Consider the following 22,502-nt stretch of genomic DNA (forward strand, 5'->3'; position numbering starts at 1 on the left):
TCTCTCGTGACTAACTCGGCCTATTTCCTATTCCTTTTCCCGCGCCGATCCATGACCAACCGGCTGGCAACCGCCAGTTGTTTTTCCCTTTGTTTCGACACACCGCATCCCTGAACGTCGATTATTCCACGGGCTCGATCGCCGCGGTCTCTCGCAAAAATTGTATCGTCCGACCCGCGCCGATGTTCAACAGGTCTCCTGCCACGTGAATACGAAAGCGCGCGCTCGTGTGTCTGCACGCGTCGAGGCACACAGCCGTCCGTTCCAGGGAACGTGTCGGTGCATAGACTCCGAAAGGTATCGGGTAGAATGTGTTCAGCCTCGCGATGTTATAGCGTAGACGGTCGCGAAAGAACCAGGTTTTCGAGAGTGTACACGGTGTGCTCGCCTCGGGCACTGTCTCGCATACCTGAAGAAGAACCTGCGGCCCCGCCGTGTTATTAAAGAACCGGAGGGTCTCCTCTTCTTCCTCCTCTCGCTTCTTCTCGTTCTCCTACAGCACCGTTCCGTGCTGTTGATGGTCCACCGTCCGTGAGTTCAACGCCAACCGTACAATCCTATATGCGAATCTTATTTCTTCTTTTTTTCTTTTCTTTTTTTTTGTGCGTTTTTTTTTCAACTCCCCCAGCCTTGAATTATTATTTTCTGCTTCGTTCCCGTAACGATACTAACGACCGCCTGATCAGCGAACTTTCGTCCCGTCCAAGCGTTTCTATTTCGATATTCCGCGAAATTAACGGGTTTGTTAACATTTAAATTAGCCGAACGATGTCGGCGGGCTGCGAGCTGAACATTTGATTGATCGCATTTTTTCAATGCGCCACGATTCAAGGAGTTTTGTTCGTAATAATTGGTCCTGCGTTTATCGGTAATTTCGTTGCTCTACCGCTGATGGTACAATGTTCAACTTGCGGCACACCTATCCTATTATTACTGGACTTTCTAACAATTACTGTTTCTCTTCTAATCCGTATTCCTCGTCATTGCACGGTCGTCATTACCGCATTCTTAAGTCACCCTTCGGTATATCCTTTTTTTTTCTTTACACAAAATGCTCGATTATCTCCGAGAGAAATTTGTAGAAGCCAATGTGAGACGAAAATTTGTGGCTTCGCTGTGAGAAAAATAAGCCCCAGAAAATTCTTCGCGTACGAACGCGGTTCGTACTTTATCTGACAGGACGATCCATTATTTCCTGGAAAACCGTTTTCGTACACGAGCAACGAAATTCGCGCGACCTCGTCGACACAGCGAGATCGACGCTCGAGGATTTTTTTCAGAAAAGGGTTATTCGTCGCAATTTTCCTTTCGCTGTTACAATCGCGTGGAGGCCTCGCAAGAACGGGGCTGGCCAACGACCAGCCGATCCGTGGCAACATTCAAAAGCGTAAACGTTCGATCATTCGATCTGCCGTCCGATCGAATCGAGAGACGTTTTCCGTTTCTGCGGTCACGAGGCGATTCCGGGCCATTATCGCGATTAAGCCTCCGAGGCCCCTCCGGATTGCCCCGTGCCTTCCACCCTCGGCCTGCCATCGCCCATATGCCGCGCTGCTGACGATTATGGTAATAACACGGTTGCGCGTATCGCAACTCGTAACAATGATACAGATACCGCTTTCCCTGATGCCCTGTGAAATTTAGAAAGAACCGCCGCCGTTGTTCTTCCATCCTGGGCCTAAAAAATGTAATAAACTGTTACAGGAAACCCTTCTTCGTCTCTTTCCTTTAAATGGTCGCGTTTTGGAATTGAAATTATCGAGTTGCGTGGACAGCAGTGACTTTTAGGTAAACGAACATTGTAGTTTATCCATTTGGTAATTGTTTGAGAATTTTTATCGGGAACCCGTTGTTTAAAACAATGCTGAATTGTTAAGCGAAACGAAGGGAATCGCAAAAATTCCGTAGACTTCCTTGATCGACGTTCGATTGCATTAATGTATAGGATGGCTGAAACTCATCGTTCATTAGAGGTAATTGATTTTACGAGCCACCAGAGGGGAAGGTATTTAGAATTTCAATCTCGTATTCACTCTCGCTCGCGCGGCTCCCGCTGGACCGTCTTAGCCTCATCTACGAAGGTGTCATCAACGAAGTCCAGTTTCTATCGAGGTGAATCGAAATAACCGTATAGTTTGTTAATCGTCCGACTTGTTAGCATTTTTTAGTCGCGGTAGAAACCGAGATGCGTGGAATGCCATACTATTATAATGCCGCGTGATTGGTAGTTGAGTATATACTCATCACTATTCATAGAACGAGCACGCTCGGAGCTGCAGGTTCGTTAGAGCCATCCACCCTGTTCCGCATAATGACGTAATTAGCGCGAGCCCTTAGTCGAAGGGCTACCTGTACCGACTCACCCTTCTCACGGTTTCGTAATGGCTCTCGCACGAAGTCACCTGAAAAACTAGCGTCGCGTGCACCATTAATCCTCGTAGGCGATTAGAGTATCTATCCAGAAGTATCTGCACTCAAACCTTTGTTCCTTGTTACGGCGCGGAATATATTAGTTGGCATCTACGTTAACTCGAGATTAAGCCTAACGGCGTGTCTAATGCGTTATCGGCTATTTTTCAAGTATAGACTGATTTGCCAAATTGTCTCCACTTTGGTGGTGATTCCAGCGAGTAGCTTTCTTCGCTGCGAAACTTGTTCTCTAATGTAATATTCGTAATCGTATATCAGAAAATGAAAATTATAAATTGAAATTTTCTTTACCTTTCTTTACTCACGATACGTCCTCAAAATATCCATCGTTTTCGTTCCTTCGAATTTGTCTTCGGTTGAAGTTACGAAGGTTTTTCTAGTTATACCAGTTCGTAGGTCAGAAGAAATTCTTGTGGAAGAGATAATTTCATTCGTCATCCTTTCTAGATCTCATCAAGCCTGACCAATCTTCGTCGAGCTATCTATCTCGGTTTTGTAATCGCGATGCCTGTATAGATCGACTACGGTGTCCTATTTTATCACGATCACGCAAACTAGAAAACGTACCGATATTTCATCGGCATTACGTGCAACGTTTAATGATTATCAGCAATATCTCGATAAAAGCGTGCGAGTGGTTTAATCTTTCGTGGTATATTCTGAAAATCCTTGAACCATTGCGAAACTCGGGATAATAAGTTAATTTCAGAGATTGCCGATCAACTTTGCGCAATCTATCCGCCATTATGGGACCTGATTTCAGGGATAAAACATCGCATTGCTCTCTGATGCTAACACTGAAATTACCAACGATTAATCCACGGGTGTAGGATCGTCGATGTAACTTTAATAAACGGACATATACTTTTTCCAAAAAGACCACAAGAATTTCAAGAATGTGTCCACACATAATTAAAAAGCAACTTCTGCGCGAAATTTATTACAGGTCATGCGTTCGTCGACCAATGTTAAACATTTCACGACCGAAATGATTCACCAAAACCGCTGTTAATTCTCCATTCTCCGTTCTCGAATCGCGGCAACTCGGAGAAACGCCGTGCACGGGGCGGCGATGTCACTTCGCGCATGGCTGGCTCGCAAAACCGCGCTCCAGCCCCGATATCCGCGTCCGCGTGGTCACGATTTTCTTGGCTGCGTGTTCTTATCGATAATCGAGCCACTGGTCGAGTGCGGTGAAAGTTTGAGAAACCTGGCGGCCGGACATTAAAAGCCTAGACGCGGCCGTTGTTCCACGGGACGAGAATACGCGGTGGCGAATCGAGCACCAAAATGGCGTCCGCTTTTTATCCGATCGTCCGTTGCTTTTCTTTCCGACGCGAGAGATTTCGACGCGTTATCCAGCCAGAGACAGTCGTGCTCGTCCAGTTGGCAGCGTCACGTGTGTCTCGTGATAAATCGCGAGGATACCCCGCTGCGGACCGCTGCAGTCGATCTATAAATCTAGTTCAAATGGAAGGCGGCTCGCAGTTTTACGATGAGACCGGTGTTGACGTCCGATTTATGCGGGAAAATTGCCAGCCGCCGGGTATAATTTCAATCGACCGCGTATACGCATTTCCGATCGCGACGTCCCCGAGTTGACGTCGCGAAACGAGCCATCCGCGGGACTTCTTCTGCCCTCTCTTCCGCGAGAATGGCCAGCCGCTTCCTTTCGCGAGGCTGCCTTTTCGTTTCTTTCTCCGCGCAGCGAAATTAAGTCGGACGCGCTGCGTAGTCTCGCGAGGTTCCACGAGAGTAACGCCACTTTTGGCAACGCTTGAGGCCGCCGTTCAAAGTGACCGACGTCCGTTTATCTCCAGGAATCTGCGTGCCCTCGTACGGATCCGCAGATCGATCGAACGTCACCGTGGCGGCGTTTTACGACGCGAAAATGCCGGGGACGAATACGGGCTGGTGTACGGTCAATTAGACGGTGATATATTTCTGTTGTCCGCGAAAAAGTCGGCCGTCGAACCGATCGCTTTCCATACCGCGTCTACCTTGAATTATTTTATGCCACTTGTGCGCTTGGCCAACCGCCATATAAGTATCGCGCCGCGTCCGCTGTATGAACGCTCTCCTCCTGTCCATATATTCTTATCATCCGCGCGTGTGTATTTCAATGTACGAAACCGTGTACGTATCGAGGCATTCCGTGTAAGCGTTAAAGGTAAACCGCGTGTTGCGCTAGCAGTCGAAGCGGGGCAACAGATACTCTGCTAGTTAGAAAGTGGTTAACTGTGCCGCAAAAATAGCAGGAATTCGCGGCGCATTAGAGCACTTATGGTATTAGAAAGAGGACTTGAATGGCTCGAGACGTAACCGTGTAATTCAATCTATTAGCGACTAAACTAGAATGTTGGATCCGTACGCTATTGAAACATTATTTATTCTACCATCAGGATTGGTTCGTTACCGGAAACTTTCGTCGATTATCGGTTGTAATCGTCCAAAAGTGCAGTTGCTTAAACGAATCCTGAAACGAACCTAAAAAATCTAATCTAATTCGAACTAAACTGCTTGGTTACCCAAACGAATAGTAGCCATTTCTGGGTGGAGAGGATTGAGCGACGCATTGGTTCCTAGTAGAGGTCATCTTAAATGGGAATACTTGAAATGTGTACGAATCGTTAAGTATTCGCGGGCAACGAGATATCTGTTGGACAAGAACGAGCAGCTGGTCTTGTCAATGCGTTGTTACGTTCACGCTTGCGACTGAGGGTGTTATTATATACAATTATGCTAACTGGGGAAAAATGGAGGGCGTGCAAGTGGCACGGAAGAAGTCAGCGTCGAGTGCCAAGAACGGGTAACGGGTCGAATCGAAAGCGAGTGGAGTGACTCGCAGTTCACATTCCCGGCGTCGTAATAATTTTCTTAATTAAACCTCGTAGACACCGAATCGTGCCGTTCGTTCGACCACCTTATTTCGTTACCTCATCCTATTCGCCGTTCGCGGGTCATTATTCGAGCGGAAACGGTCGTCCGCTGATTGCCTTTGATTCACTGCTCTTATTTAAGATTGTAAACTTTTTACGCCTCGCTGTATGTGCTTAGTCATAAATAATAATTAACTTGGCGACTGGTTTCCGACACGATTGTCGTTCGAGGCATGATTTTTGCTGGGCCCCTCTCGAGGCAAATTGGACGTTAAACGGGTTAAGAAAAAAAAAAAAAAAATATAGTTGCTCGGGTGTCCTTGTCGCGTTAGATCGTCGATAGGTCTCGAGGCTGAGCGTAAAATACGCGCGGGACGGAATCACGTGGGTAACGTCGCGGCTTCGCGCTAGAATCCTCTTGTTCCTCTGTTTACGGAGTCATCTAGCGTGCTCAGTCAACGAGGTCAGAAACACGATGGTGTTGCGATGCTGATGACCCCTAACCATCCTCGTACCTTTCTACCGGCTCCTGCAAAGTCGCGGTCGCATGTTCTTCCTCGCCACGCTCGGTGTTTCCTACGCGCGAACCTTTTCGCAACTCCACCTTTCGCGACGCTAACGCTTTGCAACTTTCGCATGATCTTTGCCCCCGCCAATCGAATTCTTTACGCGCATGCGATTAATTATCACGTTCGTGAACCTCTACCGGCATCTACGCTTTGTTTCTATCATGTCTTCTACTTTTAACAAATCGTGTCTCGTACCCACGTTATTTGCGAGGAACGTCTCGTTTGTTACCCAAAATCTGTAGACTGATTTCACCGCTCGAGTCGATAAGCAAGGTGACTCTCGCGAGGTGCTCTCGCGCGGTGCGCAAAATAAATGTTGAAGCGAATTTCCTGTTTGCCGCGCTCGTGTGCACACGGTACGATTATACCCCGATGCAGTTAACGTTCGTTTATCTACCGTATTGACAGATACCCGATCGGGCCTAGTATCTATCGACAGATTCGATCGATTTATGCCACCGTTGATACCGCGGCGGTGCACGCGAAAGAGGGGGACAGCTGTATCGTCAACCGGCGTTCCATGCATTAATTCATGAAGATAGCGTATCGACACACCTCGTCTTGTAAGGGACGATACGCGACGGTACGAGCTTATCACACTCGGGTCGTCACCTGCCCAGAACGGCTCCCATCCCTCTTCGCATAGCTATTCGCGTGGTACGTAAATATCGTCCGCGTTAATGTCTCTCTTCCGCAATTTACCGTTCCATTTTAATCTCCCATACGTACGTAACAAGTGGATTTTATCAGTGAAAGTTTGGAATTTAATGCTACGAGTCTGAATCGTAAAATATGAATAGCATCTTAGAATGATGAAGATAACGAATTCCATGGTATAAGTTCATGGTGGAGTTCATCCTTTCGACGTAGACGCAAGAAATACGCGCGTTACTGTAAAATTTTAACAATCTCGTAAAAAAGTACGTTTGCTCTTGTTGGTTTTCGAGGAAAGCTAGCTTTCGATCGCTGCTTCGTTTTTGGCGAACGAAAGGGGGCGCGCGACACACTGAGGGACGTTATTATGCGCGTGGACGTCCCCGCTGGTTCCTCTCGCGTTTAGTCGCCGGTTAAGTGCACTGTCCATATTTGACGTGTTTCGGGTATGGCCTGTTGGTTATCATTGATATATTTGAGAACCGAATACTGGCGGAGGGGAGGGAGAGTATTCCTTTCGCTCGTGCGCGCCACGGAAACGTGAGCAAACATTGTAATGGCGATCCAGCGTGGCTACCGACTGTTAATGTCTCTTGACCACTTCTTCTTTGGCGAGTGATCTCACCGTCGATCAACAGCGCGCTCGTGCACACAACCAGCGTGCAGACGGACGCGTCCCCCTGTCGTTATCCTGAATACTGGAAACCAGCATTTTCGGCCGTTACGCGTCTTCGAATCTTGCAACCCCCGTCGCGTCCTCCTGAATTTTCTCAGAAACCATTTCAATTTTCACAGAAAAGTTTCTCAAACTTGAAAGACGTTTTTAAATCGAAACGTGGTCATTGAAAATCAATAGGAAAAATAAAATAGATACATCCAACAGTTACAGATATTTATTAATTAAGAATTGTAATTTAATTGGATCAAATAATAACTTTGTGTGTTGCTTTCTGTTGCAGGTAAGTGAATTACACGAATCACTGTGCGAATTAAATCAACGCCGGATTCAGGTTTGATATAAACATTGCAGAGACTTTGACTTGCGTTGGATCATCTATGCAATAAGTTCTGTCTTACGCACGAAGGAAAGCTTTCTTCGAGAAGGAACTTGTTCGCATGGTAACAATAGTAGACTGCGTGGCAGTATCGTTCAGAAAGAAAAATGAAATTTTACGCGTTATCTTTATCCTGTTCTCATTCGCTATTCGTTAATTAGAATTAATTGCCACCACTTTGTACGCAATTTCCTTCCGGACCTGTAATCCTGTGCATTCACGCCAGCCACTATCCCGTGTCGTATTAAATGAGCCGAATAATTCAAAGTCTGCCACGTAATGCCTGCTTAATAATAAGAAGAAGGAAAGATCGCAACCGAACCAACTTTATTCAACCAGATATTAATTGTGCGCCAAGCTTCTAAGTAACGCAGATCCGTATCTTTGAATTAACCAAGCCGCGTTGCGAGCATCGTTGGACCAAACAATTCGAACAATTGGATCGTTTACACGATAGATTTTTTCTTTTAGCAGTTCGAGTTCCCATTTAAACGATCGCTCATTTACAGGTGACAATAATGTACATCGTGTATTTCGTACAAGTCGAATTAAACTCTTGACATCTCCATTAAAGCTAGAAACGGAAAAGAATATTTTCATTTTCAGCACGTGAGTATAAATACGAATAGAAGTAGCGAAAGAAGGAGAGGTTAGCAAAATTTCGTTGGAAAAATACGAGCATCAGTTACGTGGATGTACACGGCATTGTACTTTAGATTCGAGAAGCATTCGCGGTTAGATTTTTGAATATAATAGCCGAGGGGTGTTAACGCGGGGGGCGAAGGAGCGACCGATTCGCAGACGCCCTTCTTAGCCAGGTATCGCCGCTCGTTTCCCTCGTTGTTATCGCGTAGGCGTGAAGGTTGTCGGAATTTCCGCTTACTAAGGGCCTGGCGGCGGCATCCGGCACGCTCGCGTAGAATTCGCCGCGTCAATGTGAATCTTGAACTTGAAAGAGCCGATGTTTGCACTCGCATGCATTCGCCGAGTTTGCTCGCGATGCAGGTGAGCACACCGCCTCTGCGAAGCCATTACCTCGAGGCCTGAGGTTCGCTCGTCGTGGCGCTTGTTCGCGTGGAAACCACGTTCATTTCGCGTATTACCGCGTTCATCGTCGTTGCTCGTCGTTGATACGAATTCAAAATTTCGATCGTACGCGATTCGCCAATTGCATCACTTCGAATCGCCAGCAGGTTCCTTGCGAAACGAGTCGCGAACATTTTACGCGCGCGACAAGGGTGGAGAAGGGTGTTTCTCAGTGTCTGATAAGTTTGTCAAGGAGAATTGGTCGCGCTGGTAAGAGAAATCGAGGATAATTGCCGTGGAGAGGGCGAGAATCGACGCAATATCACCGGGTAACGATCTTTGGCACGTTCTCATCTGCGAGTTAGCATTCGATTCTGCTAGCGGTCTGTCCACTGTGCTCTTGCCAACTGGTTTCTATCACGGTGGCACCAATGGCACGAGCAATTCGTCGGGCCAGAGATGGCCAACGAATCCGTAACGAGCTCATTGTCTTTGTCGCCGATTGCTCCGGTCGCGACGCCTTCCTGACGGTGTCGCCGTCTGCAAAAAGCACGCTTGTTACACCGGCTGGCCGGTACATAATTAATTAAATGGACGTACACTGGCGACAGAACGGTAGCTGGCTCTCTTTAACCGACTATTAATTAGAGTTACAATAGCCGCTCGATTCGGAGCGTAGAACCGAGAGCCTCGTTCTGGATCTCTCTTTCTCCTGTAAAAAGTCGATAGCGCTGGAGGAATGAATTTTTTTTTTTTCGTCTCTTTCGCGTGTTCCGTTGCATCGCGATCGAATCGCGTTGCCTCGTACGAACTTGAAATACAGCCTTCCCGCTGCGCGAAGCGATAAAGCACTCTTTCCCGCGAAATGCATACCTATACGTATTTGCCTTTTAGCGCGTTAACGATAAAACCTGTATGAATTTCAATATCTTATCATTTGATAAAATTGTAGGGCGAAAAATGCTCGGATATCGGTTCTACGCGGATTCTAGTTGACAGTGCCCACGTAGTATCGTTCGTAGAAATTACTCAGAGAGTGAGAAATCACGATAGAAACGGGAAAATAAATGGAACAAAGTTCTCGCTTTGATTCTGCGATCTTAGAAAATAATCAAAATATGAACAGCTACGTATGTATTAAAAAAAAAAAAGAAAATATAAACTGGGAAACATGATTTTGTCAAAATGTGTCGTTCGAGACACGCGTCGCCTCGGTTCCTCCTACACATTCCAGGTAATTATTACGTAAAAATCAGTCGAATTCCCTCGCAGTAGGCACTTCCCTCTGAACGTGTTGAAAAGTGTTTGTTTGCGTTTGGTAATCGTCGGGAAAGTCGCAGCGACGCTGGAAGTTTAACAGATGATGCACTCGGAATGGTATATTGTTTATACTCGGATCCACACCGACGCGTCTCCCACCACCAACTTTCCCACGCGTGCTTCGACTCCCTTAGCAGTGTTTTTCTCCGCTCTCGGCTGTTGGCAGCGACTTGCCGTCTGGGCCGGTTCGCGACGCATCGCGATTTCCCGAGAAACGCGATTGCGCGTGCTTCTTCGGGGCCCCAGTCCACCGGGTGATGGATCGTCTTTTTCATCGAGCCCTTATCCTAGGACGTTGCTGCCATTAGAAATCGAGCAAGACGCCGTAGAAATATCGATCGCAATCGGGGATCATAACGGAACCTCTTAAATCAACCGTACTTGCGCGCGTACGTGTACGTTCCTCTTGTTTCCTCTTAAAGAGCGATGGCCTGCTGCGTCTCTCGCAGCCCCTCGACTTCCCTCGTAGCCAAGCGAGCGTTTGCCTTTATAGTTTCGCGCGCTTCCGTCTCTTCGCTGGTCTAGACGCGCGTAAGTCCGCCTCAGATCCGCGTCGAACGATCCTCAGCACGCTCGTCCCATGGAAATATCGTTAAACTGGCTTTGGGTGTCGCGCACTTTGTGCTCGCTTCAGGGTCACGGCTATTCAAGGCGCTGTTCGTTTCGCTTTTTGTCACATCTTCCTCTCTCTGTCTATGATTCGGGTCGAAACGATCAGATCTGTCGCAAGGTCAGTCTGAACGAGTGGAATAAAATTAAAAAGCGACGCAACGAGTATTTCAAATCCAAGCTTTACTCTGACGATGATAAATTAATTGGTAAGAATAGCTGTTACCATTTAGAACGTTTGCACCAGTATTACGCAAAACTCGCCGCTTTTCATCGCGGCTGTTCATTTAGTCGTTGGTTGACAAGCTGTTTATTAACGTCAGTCCGTAAACGCGCGAAAAAATGGTTAAGGACGTCACCTCGGCGGGTGAATTCGACTCGTGAAAGCGATCGGCCATCGATCATCGGCCGTACCGGAATGGAAGGCCGCGTCCTGACCGATCATTAACGATCCCGCGATCGTATCCCGGTGATACCTTGTTAATTACGAAATTGCCGAGACGGCAGCTAACGCGGGACCAACAACCGACCTCGTCGCAACAGCATAATTCGATGAAAGTTGACTTCTGCCCGCTATCGACCTACCTCTTCGCGGTGAAGGTAAAAATACACCTGTAGACACTCGCGATAATTGGTTAATCGACGTTCGATCGCGTCTTTCTCGGAGAAAACTCAATCCTGCCCTAAAAATTTGCGAAAGTTGCATTTCGAGAAGAGTGTACATTATTACTTTCGCGTGAAACGCGTTAGATACGACAGAAAATAGCTCAGAGCCATTCAGAAGAATCGCTACAATTTAGAAATGTATCGATGTAGCAGATATTCGCCAGACGTCGATCGCGAGGAGTATCATTATCGACGACGACAGTGGTTTGCAAATGTTGTCGAGAAAACCACGAAAAAAGAGAGGCAAAGAAGCGAGTGGTGTGCTCGAGTTTCCTCGCGGATCGGTTTCTCTTGGTCACCGGTCCGGCTGTTGGCAGGGTTCGATCGCGAAATTACAGAGAACGACCGAAACGACGACGGGACGTGGGCTCGTCGTGGAAGAAAAGGGAACCGTAAGACGACAGGAAACGATAAACTGGAACATCCTACGGGCAACGTGCCCCGGGAACCGAACCAGTAGCGTGCAACTGCTCGTTCTGTACGTCGATGAAGGGGAACTCGCGCAAAAACTGGAATCCTCTCGAGACGGAGCTAGTAAGTAGCCTTATGTAGGCTGACTCAGGAAGGTACCTGGAAAGCGCGCGGCAAGAACCGTATATACAGGCCGTGCCCGGGTGCTCTCTCCGCCATCGACGGGAGCGAGCGTTCGACCTGTTCCTCGAAGCGGCCCCGGTGTATACGTCGCGCGAAAAACTGGATGAAGTAACGAGGTAAAATTACGTCTCGTTATGTCCACGGGATTCCGTAAGGATCCCGCCGATCGATCGAGAGCTCCTCGCGAGCATCGCAAGAACCCTCGATTCGGGGCTCTTCGACGATCTCCTCGAGTTCCATTTTTATTTCTTCCCACCACGGTGTGCTGCACACCTTTCGATACTTTGAATCGAACAGCGGACGATATCGTTGAAAAAACCGATCGACGATTCCGCGAGTCATTTTCAGGCGATCGCCTTATCGTTACCAGGCCTCGAGAGCTCCCTGTGTAAAAGTATGAAAAAGCAAATTGCGTTTGAAAATCGCGAATGAGAGGCGAAGGGAGGTGAGCGATTTCGAAATGATACGTGGATGCACGCGGATAGAAGACGTTCCTCTAGCGAGATTATCGTCCTTTTCGAACGACGTACGAAGAGGGGTAACTATATTTATGACTCCGTATTACCGATCATCGAAAGCCAGCTCGGTATCGATCTTGAATGTACACATTCGATCAGCATCAACGATGCCGTACGGGGCGGGGGAGGGTTAGTACTGGCTAGACACACAGTCAAAGGCCACGGGGGAAGAGTTACACCCGTGTGTACGTGATTGAACGTGGGTTCGCGATTTACATCGCAATCGGAGTCGTAATCATCGTGAAGCGGGCGCACGGTCTACACGGCTAAAAGAGAGAGTGTAAAAGCCCAGTGCGCAAGTAAAGGATAGCCCCTGTATGTGGCCACGTACGAGATCGTTAGTAAGGGTGGAACAACGACTACGTGGACGACGACCCGGAGGAAGAAGAAGACGAGTACCTCTGCCGACGATTTAGCGCGCCTTTGCATCTCCGACTCTCGTTCCCTCTTGTACCGGTACCCCATCGTTCCCTCTCGCTTCTGTTTCCTCCGAGCATCTCTAATACCTACGCGTCCGCGTCCATTCGTCTTCGCTTTGCTCGCATGCGATCGGCTCGTGTGAAGTCCGCGATCGCGATTTCTTTCGTCGCCAACTGGATGCCCCGTGCGTGACTTTCACGGAACGCCGTGATTTTTGCTGCCTACGCCCCGACGGACGACTTTCGACGAAATCGATGCAGAGATCGGTAGCTCGAGGAATTAAACGGAGAAATAAAAAATAAAAAATCGAACTTCTAGTCCATGCAACGATCAGCTGTTCGCTGTATAATTCGGTATTTCAATTTTCGATCGATCAGTCACGGGACAAGGTACGCGTTATGCGGAAGCGTCAGACAGAGAACTCTGGAGGTTAACTAATAGAGAATACAGTGTATCGAATTCCCTTCGTCGAGCACTCGAAGGTACACACCTTGTAACTTACAAAGTTGACAAGTAATAATACGCGCGTCTCCGTGATCGGTCGGTTTCGTATAGCCGAGAACACGTTCCCATCGACACGGTCTCCTTTACTTCACGGTTTCTCCTCCATTGAATCACGGGTCACACCTTTTATTCGCCGTATCATTGGCCAGGCAACGAGCGCGTCTCTCCTCGCACGCCACTTTACGGTTTTACGCTAACGTCTACGGAGGGCTCGTAGGTGTCCGTCCGTGGCCATTATTTTTGCGCTTGTTAGAGCATGAAACTGCACCGTGAACACACGTTTCTGTCAACGGTATCGGCATCATGCATCACCGGCCCGAAACGCGTGACTCGATAAATCCTGCACCGTCCTTAAGCCCGCGCCGCGTTTTCTACACGCTCCGCGGGTTTTCCATCGGCCTCGCCTCGACGTGCCTAATTTTCCCGCGTGCTCGACCCAGAAGCGTCTGTTATCGTGGTCGATCGTGCGCGTACTCGCGCATGACAACTCTCTATGCAGGTACGAACCTCTCGCACCAACAAAAGAAAATGGTACTTCCGTGATTTTTTACGAATTACACTCAGACAAATTCTCGTAAAAATAGAGGGTGTTACTTGAATTTTTTTGTTCGTCATAAAGGATCGAACAACTTTCTTAATAAAAATAATCTTTGTAAAAGGAGAAATTAACCCATTCTCTGCCAAGCCCAGATTATATGAAACTATTTCCATTGCCATTTATATTTGGAGTGGTATTGTTTACCAAAGTTCTGTAAATATACTGTAAAGCCAGTATATTATAAGATATTGAAAGTAGGACGAGTATACTCGTCTTGGCAACGCCTAACACCCTGCCAAAAAACGAGTATACTCGTCCTTGGCAGCGAATGGGTTAAAAAAAGGATACGAGTGATAAAATGTATTTAACAAGTAAGCGTGTGGAGTGATTGGACTTATCTTTACGCCTGGCAGATTACAAGTAGCAAAGAGAAAAGCCAACTTTGTTTACCCCTATCCTTGGAATGATGTAGAGTTTTCCTTGAGAAGCTCAATTGCTTCAACAATATAAATGAATGTTACCCGTTTGAATCTATTCAGAGGTAAAAATCGAATTAAATCGTCGTCGACAGGATTCCCTTCCCCCTCACGTCATAGATTTTGCACGCGTCCTCCGACGTATAAGTCCTGGCGTACAGACGCGCGAAAATTAGCAGAGACGCGTGGTCTCTTGGAGGACGGGCGTGTTTCCACTGCACGCATGCACGGAATGGGCCCGCGGAAGGACCGTTCCCGAGGCATTAAGCAGAGTTCTACCGCATGCCTGGGCCCGGATTCCACGAGCGTAGAATCCGCTTCGGCCATTACGAGGGGGCCGCAGGTCGCATCTGCGATCCGATCGTGCATTTTTCTCGCTCTAATGACATTTAAACTAAATTGCGGCCGGCGACCTGCTCGCCGCGCGTCGCTTCTTACCAGCCGCGGAATATCCGTCCTCTACCAGCATTCGCCCGCAGTTTCCCTGCACTTTTACCAGCCTTCTTGCCACCCTTGCCACCCTCCATAGAATCACCTTGATATCTTTACTTAAACGACACTGCGCGACTACGGCTCGCGAGCTTCGACAATCGTGGTCGAGCAGGAAAACCTGCAGAATGTATGTGAGCTAAGAATTTCTGCGAGAATATAAATCGTTTAATTACACTTCTGATTGTGATTTATCCTATGCGAATATCTATGTAATTCAGATGGTGATTCGTAAAGCTGAGATTGGAAACGATGAATTTTTCAGTTAACTCTCTCGCGACTTTCGATGAGATATCTACGTACAAATAAATATATATCGTTCGTGCAACGCTATCCAATGGGATATCTCGATTATGCAACCAGAGCCGCGAGCATGATATCGAGAGCAAACAAAAAGAGTTGCAAACAAACGCTCGGTTGCACGGCAACTTGCGAATATTCGTGTTCTCTAGAAATTTGTCGTCGAAGATAAAGTTACGCGTGTTGTACATTAACGTGTACCCGTGTACAAGTTAAAAAGTACCATTCGCGGTCCGGTGTCCTTGCCGCGCGTTCAGTCGAGCGCTTATCGCGAGACGTTTTTATTCCCAGTGTCGGAGAGGCTCGTTTCATTTACCATCGGCTGGAACCGTTGCTCGTCGAAACAAGCATGCAAATACGGGCGTTGCGTCCGCGTTATCGGTGGACAGTCGATTACGTCTGCTCGGCTGGATATACGTGGGCAGACTGATCGACGGGGCCTTAACGATCAAACATCCTCGCTGCAAATGAACCGCAGGAAGTACCTACTCCGGTTCCTAATGTAGCGGAATAGATAATGACGTGATTTCTGCATCGCGCTCGGCGGGAATCGCGCGGCGACCGCCAGCCACGGCCAACTCTGCCTTCTTTCTGTGTAATTAAATCGATGGGGTGTTATTAGACGGTCGTTACGAATACGGCATGTTACATTTCACAATTATACACCAGCGATCGTTGAGATTTCCATTAATTACCGCCGATCCGTAAGGAGCTGTTTAATTATTCCGATAAAACGCGCCTCGAACGAGGCGATATCTCACTCTCGATGCGAAACGCGACGCGATATCGATCGCATCGAGTATTGATTATTGCTCGAAATGCGTTTCGAATGAAGCGTGGTATCGATGGGGATGGAGGGTTAATTCATCGTTTCTCATTTCACACGCTGAATTAGCACGGCCTGTGCGTTCGTCTATCATCTCGATTCTCCACTTTTCTCACAGGTTGTTCTTCCACTCGCTTGTTTCGAACGCGCCCCTATCTTGCCGCGTTTACACCGGCCAGCGACGATCACGATCGACGTAATGGGAAGTAATCTTGCTCGTTCTGCTGGTGGATTTCCGGGCTCAGCGTTTCCATTGATAAAAAACCAGAACCAGACGCAGCAGAACTCAGTTGGCAGGTTGTGCGCTTGCAACGATCGTCGAGAGGGAAGCGGAGGGATAGGCATTTTTCGCGCGAATCGGATAATCAAAAAGATAAAGTCGCGTAGGAATCAATCGCGCGTGGCAAAAAGAAGCATTTTCTTCGATTCAAATGATCTTACGTATCAGAAAAATATTATATATCTTCTTCAATTAACACGGTCTATTTGTTAGAACGTGTTAATTAAAGAAGATATATAATATGTTTCTTCCAATAGTGTTTCCTTTTCTGTTCTTCTAATAGTGTTTCCTTTATTCAACAAGTTTTCAAATCGATATTACTTAACTCAAAGTTAAATCTTTCGAATGGACCTCGCGTTTTCGTACGTTTCGTTTATTTTTCTGTCTCAGATTATTTAGTCGAACCCAGCATCGATCTCAGAGCTCATTATCGAATCGCGAGTGATTGAAAGACAGTAACACTGAATCAGAGAAGGAGATCGAGTCAATTCAAAATGACCGCGTTTTCGAGCAGTTTTCTCCAGGTTTGTCGCGAAATGTCCGCTCGCCTTTGGCGTCGAATTCAATTCGTCCGTTTCACAACCGCCATTCCACGGTGCGCGTCGTCGCGGCGTATACGCGCGCGGAATGTGTCGGAGTGTCAATAGCTCACGGTCGAAACGATTATCGGGCCGCGTGTCTCGCGATTCGTAGGATTCGCGAATTCCACTCGGGAATCGCGCGATCGACAAATTGCCGGGCTTGTCGCCGCGCGCTCGAGCGCGATCGCTAGATGCGGATGAATAATTGAAGAGGACGACGGGTATTTTAAGCTCGAGTTACGGTGAACGAACCGTTGCCTTGTTGATACATGGTAATCAAGGCGGGGAGTGATTTTCTCGGACGCAGTTGAAGCATTTGTTCGCGAAAAATATTTCTTTTACATCGCCACGTTTCGAAGGAATATGGAAGTTTCTAGCAATTGCTGAATTTAGGACGTTCGGTACTGTTAAAACGATCTTGTCGTGGTAGAAATGAATGTTTTTGGTTTTTAACTTTTGCGTTAGAAGCTTGACTCAAGTGAACGTTAAGCCTTCAATTCTGTTCGCGAACCCTTCGTTCGCGATGTACACCGAGAATGGCGGAACTTTTCGTTAAGCGTGTATTTCTGAAAAAATATATTCTAATCATCAAAGCAGAGAAATTCTCTACATTAAAATATATCTCTTTATATTATGCATTGAATTGTTTCTGCAATGTTGCATTGTAAGTTTTCTAAAAAACTTAATACCATATAGGATCGACTAATATCTATATAAATGAACACACATTTGCACATACCAAGTAAACCCTGAGTCCAAAAACAAAGCAGCAAAGTAATTTGTAAATCAAATTAAAGTTTTACCAGGAAATGTTGCTACCAACGTTGTTAACACTAATAAGTACCACCCTCAGCGACTGCTCATTGGTTTCATCAAGGGGATTGTTTGAGTGTCACGTTAAAGGATTACATTTGTCAACGAAAAATGGACCCATCGAACAGAAACCGTAGAGACAAAGCACGATCTAGCTTGACCAAATAGTGGGATGAGACAAGAGGATATTAACTGACATCTTTTGATCGATGCCATATCCTTATTGATTCTCAGCTCTTTTTTCCTTCTGCTAGTAATTTCATTCTAAAATTTCTCAATCTATTTTCCAATTGGCAAAGAGAATCACAAAGAGTCCAACAGCGTCCGTTTCAATTCTGACGCATGGCGGAATCGCGAAAGCGCGAAAAAAACGCGACTGTCGCTCGCATAAAATCGTTTCGTCGCTTGAATCGTATCGCTGAAAAGATTCTGTCGTCTTAACGATCCACTAATCAACCGCGGGGCCGTTTTTACGCGCAGAAGCGAAGGAACGGGACGCTTATTCGAGCCGCTGGAAAAAGCCACGAAGCTCTCGATAGAGCGACGCGAGTTAAGCTCGTTGACATCGCACTCGTGAGGTCAGCCAACCAGAGTTCGATTCCCACCGATCTTACTTTCGTACTTGGGCCACTCGGCTGCTCAGTCGACGGGTATCGAGAGTATACGCGTCGATGGTGCATCGCTACCAGCGGGTCACGCGCTGGGGTCAGCTAGTCGTTTCGCTATTACGACGTTTATTTGCATATTATATACCCGCTTGTTGCTTTCCGATACCGTCCGCGCGCGCCACCGACCCGACGACGCGACTGAAAAACTCCGGTAATCGACTGGATAAGTGAATCGAGCTATCGACAACTCGCGCACGTATGAATGAACGAAGGGTGACGATGAATGGAAGTTTGCGCTTTGCGTTCGAACGGTGGACGTCGCGTCGCGAAAGAGCACGTTCTCCTAATCTGTAAAATCGAGTCCACGGTAGGGAAGCTTTTAACTAGATATTCTTCAGGATTACTAATTATTAGTTACCTTTTTTCGTTAATTGTTTTGAGCGAGATGCAAGTGCTCGACGATCATCAGTTAGTTTCTAAGAGGAATTTGGCAGAGGGTGGTCCGTAGATGTTTGGAAAGCGCAGTTATTTGTATTAAATAAAATCTTCCTTTTAATGCAAATCCTTATGTTACTTTAATTTTTATAAATACGGAGATCAGAGTTATCTTAAAAATTTCCTTGGAATTTCTAAGGATTTATACGTTTGATGTCTTAACTTAATAGCTGATGAGGTACTATGAACATAAAAGACTTAATCACTCCTCCTACGGAGTATAATGTTTATTCCTATTTCGAAGTAGAAGCAGTAAGTGGATTGCTTTAGCTTTTAGTATACTAGTTGAAAAAATGTCAGTCAACCTAATGACAGTATCCAGTAGGTCAATATATGTAAAACTATGGAAAATCGTGTCTCCTCGAAGAAATTTCAAGGAATTGTATTAAAGAAGACAGTAAAATATCAGAAATGAATTTTTTATCGAAGAGACTGTAATTTTCAAGCAGAAAGGAATGTCGTCAGAAAGGAATGTTATTCGTCATTCGCGTTATAATATTCATCGGGAACGCGATCGCGCGATGGAATCTCGAGTGAATCATCGGTGGTGCGATCGCGATCGAGATACCAGCGACAAGGAACTTTCTACGGTTACGCGCGATCCATTAAATAAATATAAAAATTGGCGTCGACGCGAGGAGAGCGTAAAAACCGAGCTCTCGGGTCGCGTCGAGCCGATAATTATTATTCACGCGTACGTACGTGCGTGTAGTTCGCGCGCGCTTACAGGGTAAACGGTGGTATTTATCGTTTCGTGAATGGAGTAGCGCAGACCACGCTGGACCGTACACGATTTTACAGTTACATCGCTGGCGATGGTTGCAGTTTCGCGTGGCTCTTGCGTGGTTATTTGTTTAAAAGGAATGCACGCGCCGTTTCTGCGCGCACAGCCCCGACATTAAAGATACGTGTAATGGTAGAAATGGCTTTCTAATCGAGCAACTATCCCACGGCTGGAATCGGCTTGATACCGCGATTTTTATTCAATCGCTGATAACACACGGAACATGACGTATGTTATTAGGAATTTATCAGCAGAAATGATCCTCTCTCTCTCTCTCTTCTCTTTTCAAACGCCGCGCTTTACATAAATTGTGCAATTAGATATTATCCAACGATAGTCGTTTAGTGCTCGTTACGCACATTTAAAACCGAATCGCCTAGAAAAACAAATAGGTTCTAGATGCCATTTAACATCTTACAAAACGACATTAACGCGATCGAATAGTCCTGCAATTACATCAGACGAACGGTTCTTCGATGCAACGGATACTTTTCTAATTCCTCTCATAATTTTTCCAACGCGGTATAGAATTTTCATTTATCACTGTCAGGTAATCGCAACTAACAGCATCGACATCGTTCTTTCATCCTTTTTTTTTCTTCTTTTTTTCTCTCAACAGCGAACTTCTCGGCTCGGTTCAATAAAACGCAACGCGATAAACATCGCAAACATTTACTATACAATTCCATTAACACTGTTCCCCGCCCACGAACCTACCCATAAAGTGTCCACTTTCTCAATGTAAAATTCTTGGAACGCTCGATCACTCGAGAAACGTGGACGCGTTCACAGGCGTAGCTACGTGGTCGTCGCGCAAAGGGGTGAGATCCATCATGGCGCGCAAAGTTCAAACCGTTTCCGTATCAGAGACGAGCGATGATCGCGCGGCGGGTCGCGGGGTGTTTCGATCCGCGCGAGCGTGTCCGTCGAAGACGTACTCGTGGGGATAAAGGTATCTGGGAACGCAGATGGAAAAGGAGTCCCACCTTGATCCACATCGACGGCGGAGGGAGTTTTACAACGGCGTAAACGCGAATAAGCGGCCTCACCGCGTAATCTCCTCGCTGCGGTTTCGCGATGCGCGGTGCTTTCCGTTAAAGCGTGACCGAGAAGCCCGCCGGTAACGGATGTTCCTATTCAATTTTCAAACGAAACACCGTTGGCTGGCCGCGGGAAATTAAGTGCCGCGATGGCGGCCCTGTTTTTGCCCCGCGCTAACGTCCGATCACTTTTCCAAGTGGCCGCGGTCCTGAAAAAACCGCCAGTCGGAAATGGCCAACACTTTCTACCGGTTCGATTTTTCTCGTTTCAACAGGGAGTCCTTTGTTTCGAGCGAAAGTAAATTTTACCCTTTCTGAAATGTTCGTCGAACGTCGAAGAGGTCGCGTCGTAGACAATTTTATCATCAAAATTAATATTTAATCGCTCTTATCTTGTCTGTTAAACTAGGCTAATTAATAGAACGTTTCGCTGTTGCTTGACATACATTTTTGTAAGAATTGCGTCGAACTTTCAGTACACGGTTTTTTCCCCTCGCTAATATTCCAGGAAATCGTTGCATCAAGAGACATAAAGAGATATAGATTGCAAAATATATGCAACATAAAAGTGTTCGAACTAATAAACTGGCGATTTACCACGGTGGAATAATACGACAATGTGAAGGGGAAAAAAGGTGGAAAGAGAAGTGTGTTCGTAATAGCGCGGCATAGCCTGGTAATTATTTCATCGCGGCGTTCTCTCTGTCTAGAACCGACGGTCTCGCTTCTGAATACCTGCTCACCAGACACCCTATGATTTTCTACAGTCACACAGCCTGCTGGAACCTTGACGGCATTAACGATTGACGATTAGCGTATACAGTCATTCACGTGTTGCGTTACATCGCCACCTAAGTCGAGTTTTCCCTCTGGGCTCTCACGTACGTTCATAAATGGCCAGGGAATGGTTTCTTTTCGGCTTGAGATAGTTTCTATCACCGCCTTCCACTTTGTTATGCAATAGGTCTGTCTGTTAGTCGTTCGTAGGGATTGGAATCGAAATGGGTTTCAAAATATCAAACTATTCTGCAATTACAGAGAATTATAAAAAATGAAAAGTCCAAATATTTAATTCGACAGGCAAACCTGTTATTCGACTAAATATTGGTTAATTAAGCATATAAATTCCAGTATATTTCACTCGAGTATGTAACGGTAGCAGTCTTGAAAACCGCATAAAAATTCATACGGGTCCATTATCGATACGCACGGTCGAAGCGTCGAAATAACTCGATGAACCTCGAGCGATCATCCCCTGCACGTGCACTATCCCCTTTGTACTCCGATTCTATCCGTCGTGAACGCACCGAAATCAAACTTACGCCCACGAGGGAAGCAAAAAGGCCGAGCGTGTATTTTCGTCGCTCGTAAAAAGAAGAGAAGAAAAAAAGGGAGAGACTGCCGGGTTACCGTCCGAGGGTCGTACCCCGTTCGCGTATGAATGGCGGCGTCGAAGAAACGCGGGGCAGGGCGAGGGAAAACATTCTGGCGACCTGTTTGTCGGGGCTGCTCGGTGGTAAAACGTGGCAGACGGAAATGTCATTGCCACGCTCCGACGCGACGCAGACGGTGGAAGGGCTGTTTTTTTTTACGCGACGAGGAGAGATGGCAGGGGAGGGAAGAGGAGAGAATCCAACGGCCACATGGCGCTATGCAAACGCCACCGTCGTAAACTGTCAGCGATACTGCTTGTGTCCTGTTAGCGAAGAGGAACCTTTCTCCTCTTCCTCGCTCTTCTCTCTCGCCTCTCTCATTACCCCCTGTTTTTCGTTTCGCTTTTTCTCCGCTGGTCTCTCTTCCTTTTTTCTTCTACCGGTGGCTCTTTTCGAGGCGGCGGAACCCTTTTCGTACGAGGAGGAGGAAGACATCTGCGCGCCAAACTGGCGTGGCCGGCTCTTTCTCGCTGAGGACACGGGCTCGCGACACCGTGACTCGCAACGATGCTTTCAAAATCACGCGGAATTCGCGTTAACGAGCCGCGAATTTCTCGACGGTGTTTCGCCAACCGTTTGCAGCTTACTCGTCGTT

The 22,502-nt window shown here is 46.9% G+C and overlaps 1 protein-coding gene across 3 annotated transcripts in view; it reads left to right on the forward strand.

Annotated features, from left to right (window-relative positions):
* N (neurogenic locus Notch protein) overlaps positions 1-22,502 on the forward strand; it is a 245,395-nt gene that overhangs the window by 47,968 nt on the left and 174,925 nt on the right. Inside the window, exon 1 of one of the 3 annotated variants that reach the window (XM_076899550.1) lies at positions 18,506-18,515. The exons of the other annotated variants lie outside the window; for them this stretch is intronic. The gene's annotated coding sequence lies outside the window, so the exon portion shown is untranslated. Of the gene's footprint in view, positions 1-18,505; positions 18,516-22,502 lie in introns of those variants that run through there. 3 annotated transcript variants of the gene reach the window in all.

The sequence above is a fragment of the Xylocopa sonorina genome, chromosome 8, assembly GCF_050948175.1.
Source record: "Xylocopa sonorina isolate GNS202 chromosome 8, iyXylSono1_principal, whole genome shotgun sequence".
NCBI lineage: Eukaryota > Metazoa > Arthropoda > Insecta > Hymenoptera > Apidae > Xylocopa > Xylocopa sonorina.